This window comes from Aplysia californica, unplaced genomic scaffold, assembly GCF_000002075.1.
Source record: "Aplysia californica isolate F4 #8 unplaced genomic scaffold, AplCal3.0 scaffold00425, whole genome shotgun sequence".
NCBI lineage: Eukaryota > Metazoa > Mollusca > Gastropoda > Aplysiida > Aplysiidae > Aplysia > Aplysia californica.
The window spans coordinates 452976-457177 of NW_004797695.1; the positions used below are offsets into that span (position 1 = coordinate 452976).

The 4202-nt window shown below is 41.1% G+C and overlaps 1 protein-coding gene across 1 annotated transcript in view; it reads left to right on the top strand.

Moving 5' to 3' along the window:
- Positions 1-2835: 2835 nt before the first annotated feature.
- Positions 2836-4202, top strand: part of LOC101854887 (carbohydrate sulfotransferase 15) — a gene marked incomplete in the record, with an annotated part of 86637 nt that continues 85270 nt past the window's right edge. The window contains 1 exon segment of the mRNA XM_005104573.3: positions 2836-3178.

The following is a 4202-nucleotide window of genomic DNA, read 5'->3' on the forward strand; positions in this document are numbered from 1 at the left end:
TTCTTCTTCTTCTTCTTCTTCTTCTTCTTCTTCTTCTTCTTCTTCTTCTTCTTCTTCCTCTTCTTCTTCATACTAGGGCAGTTAACTGTTGCTTCTGCAGTCAGCAATGCAACTGATTTTTACGTATGTGAACGTTTTCAATACGTCGTGGGTCCCTTGCCTTCAGGCAATACATTCCCATTTCAAAGTTCTTTTTGTACACCGACCCGAGTATTTTCAGTTTCGATAGTGAAGCTTACTCTTCTCGCTCTTATGAATGACTTTTAAGAGATCTGCTGTAACGTCGCAACTTGCACATCAGACCGCTGAGATTTGGCGCCCTCAGCCAAAGAGGCTATGTTCGATCTTGCATACCGTACTTTAGGATCAGGGATGTGGTTGAAAAACACGATAAGGAGCCTACACGGAAAAACATGTTCTCCAAAGCGTTCTCCTTTGTTCTCTTCTACTGTTCTGTTCTACTATAGTCCTCTCTGTCGTCTGCTTTGATATCTACTGTCTTCCCCCTCTTTCTACTCCTATGCCTGGCTCTTTACTATGATCCTTGAACCTTTTGACTGAGAGGCAAACGTCGTAACTGTAAACCACGAAAGCCCCCCCCCCCCTCCCCCGCGGGTTATTAATTTTTATCATCATACAGCTCGAGCTGACACCGTATTGACGAGTGAGTTGGGATGTATCCAAGGAATTTACAGTAGTTCTAAGCTCATTGGATGTATCCTGTACAGTCTCTACGCGGTCTTCCAGAGCCATTTATCTGTTCTTCAGAGAACAGCGTGGGTTCTCCTGACTCATTATCAATATGGCCCTTGATTAGAACTGCGCAATCGCCTTCTTATCTTGCCTGTCTGTCGGCAGGAGTGCCCTGAGTGACTTCAACATAGGCAAACATTTGGCGGCTTTTTGGAGGGGGGAGGGCGACTGTGCTCCTAATTGGACTAAAGGCACACACCCGCAGAAGCCGCAATCCTCTTTGAAGGTGGAAATACCGTCTGGTGTATAGTCTTATCTTTATTTCAGAGTGTTTTATGTACACCCTACTTAATTCTAACCTCTGAGACATTTACTCTGCCATTTTCGAAAAGGACCATTTATATCTAATGAAGCTGCCTACTCACATCAATTTGAAAATGATCCCTTACCCGTGAACTTCTCGGATAAGGGAAAAAATCCTGAAGGTCCTGTGTGCAAGTTGCGCAGTTAAAAATCCCTTGGTGGTCCAAAATTGATAAGAGTAGGCTTCGGCCGCCACGCCTGTAAAATTGAAAATTTCCTGCCAACTGAAAATGTCTAATATGACCCGTGTGCTCATAAGCCCTTATGAAGTTGCGAGCGCCTTAAAACACTTACCAAAAATAAAACAAAGAAGGAAAGATTTGTCCCATTAGAGCCGAGCAAGAGTGTGATACATTTGCTATAAGTTATAAAGCAATAGATGTTTCATTTACACTGTCGAGTTCACCAAAATAATTCAGTTATCTTTGTGATCCAAGTCCTGATCGAGTGTGCTACAAACACATCTTCCATTTTTTTCTCCTTCGCGGTAACATAATCTGGCGGTCCCTGCTTTCAAGAATCAATAAATTACACGCGATGTTGTTCGGTGCACTTTCCGACACGTTTTGTGTTACATGTATTTCATTCGTCTTCTACATTAGTTCTGACATTAAAAGGGTGTGTTTTATTTGTGATTATTTGCACAGCCTTTTGCTTCACGACTCGGTGCACAATTAGCATTAAAATTCGATTACAGCGTCTACTATAAATTATTTGGATTTCTGGAGGTGTCATCTCTGACTCAGAGGTTGACGCGTAATGACCCTCCGTCCTTCATGGTCGCGAGCTGCCGTCGCATGCACTGCCACATCCAGTCCAGTCCACGTTTTTGTGTTGTCCATCCAAGTTACTCCTTGTCTTCCCCTGGCTCTTCTATCCCACATCCTTCTTTCAAGCACCTCTTTCACAATGGTGTTGTGTCGTTTTAAGTGGCCATAGTATTGCTTTTTCCAGAATTTTGTTTTATTAGACAGAGTTTGTGTAGTGTGGAGAATTTGACACATTTAATTTTTCCCCTTTTTTTCTCTCCTACGTATTCTGACCATTTTACTGTAACACCACATTTCAAATACAGCTATTTTGTTTTCTTCTTTTTTTTCCAATGTCCAGGTCTCAGCACCATATAGGAATATGGGGAAGAGGTAGCATTTCAGAATTTTCTTCCTTAGAGTGAGAGATAGTTAAATCTGGAGTTGAAAAGTTTGTGCGTTTGTGCATTTTGCTGAATCTTGTTTTTTGCATTTGCTGTTCTTATGCTTATATTTCTTTTTCACTTTTACCATTGTCTGCGACTGTTTCACCTAGATATTTGAATCCTTGTACTTGTTTGCTTCTCTTCCCTTCTATGGCTATATTTCGTTGTTTTTCCAGTTGATTTTGATAGAACCATTGTTTTTGTTTTCTTGGTGTTCATATCGAGGCCAACCTTGCGGCTGTTCACTTTTACTACTTTCACAATTTTAGAAGGATTTTCGATGGTGTTTGCAAGCAGGACTGTATCATCTGCTTTCTCAGGTTACTGATGTTGCGGCGCCCAATAGTGACTCCCTGCAGGTCTTGAGATTCTCTAAAAATAAACTCTCTGTAGATCTAAATGTTCATTAAACAGGTAGGGAGAGAGGACGTAACCTTGTTTCACTCCTCTGTAGCGTTTCCTAAATTCGCAGCATGTATAACATTCTGACCACGTCGGCGTGCCATACATACATGCAGGAGGGGTAGGATCTTTCCCCAGCAGATGCGCGAAAGGTTTGTCTGTAAAACAGGAACCCGCCTCGCGTGAGCAGGCGAGCGCCGTGAGCCCGTCTTTCGGCACCTTGGCGAAGAAGTTGCTACACTGGAAACACCAGCGTCCCTCTCGCTCCCCGCCACCGTCGACGCTTCTCCTCGAAACTCAGCCCCCGGGTTGTGGTGAGCACCACAGACTGCTGATAACACGGTGGTGTGAGGTTTGCTGATCTATACAAATCAACGAAAGCTCGGATAAAGAGCTGATCCTGGACTTGAAGTGAATATTTTGTTTTATTTCTGTTTGTCAAAAGGAGTGTATTATTATTCAAAAGATGATTGGAGTTTGAAAAGTCGAAAGTGAAGAACGCATAATGTCTACATGCCAATTCTGGTAAGTAAAGTTTTGAAATTTTCTTTTTAGAAAAAGTAATCTATACACCTAGATCTAAATCTAGATCTAGATCTAGATCTAGATTTAGATTTTATTCATGGTACTTTAGGGCCTACACAGAAACATGCTCTAGATCTAGATTCTAGATCGTTTCTCAAAGATTTTATGTTCATCCTCGTGTAAGTTTTATTCTAGCCTCTAGAATTTCTAGGTCCACTATATGCATTTCGCTTACCTCTGTGAAAGGTATGGGTTAATGCAAACATTCCCTTCTATAGATCTAAATGCTTGAACAGTACTATTTTTATAATTGTTTTTCTATTCTGGAATCAACAAAATTTCCAAGATTTCGCGCGAAGAACTCAGCGTGGCCGTGATTGATTGTATGCTGTATCCCCGCTTTCAACAAACGAGAAAGCTTCTGATTCCTCGTCGAAAGAGTTTGTCCATTTGTGGTGAACTTTTGACCCCGTTAGCTTGACCTCGAGATGCTGTGTAATGGGTCGCATTTGTTCTGTGGAACTCGCCAAGTTTGATGTTCACAGTTCAGTTGTTAGAGTTCTACAAATCCTCGTCACGTCGTTAAAGAAGAGCTGATTGAGACTGGTATAGTAATGTACAGGATTAATTTGATACGGTCAAGAAATCTTATATCCACACCAAGTTCGAGTCAGCAATTTTCTTTATCATTATTATAAAGGCAAAGGGAAAATTTTCAAGCGGGTGGTTTGTTATACACATGATCTATTGTCCTGATCTCTCCTCATTATTTTTTTTTTGGTGTGTTTGTTACTCTCTTGCAACATCTCTCATCTTCGGCGCTTAGGTTCTATGACCTTACTGTGTTGCAAGTTCTGTAAAACTCTTGTTAAAACTAAAGTTTTCAAGAACGAAACTTTTCGGAGAGCGTTCAGAACGATGGAGCGCGAAGAAGAGTCCTGTCTCCTCTCAAGACAAACATCTTTAAAAAAGGGCAAAAACAAAAAAAACTGGATAGTGCATATATATATATATAGATCTATAT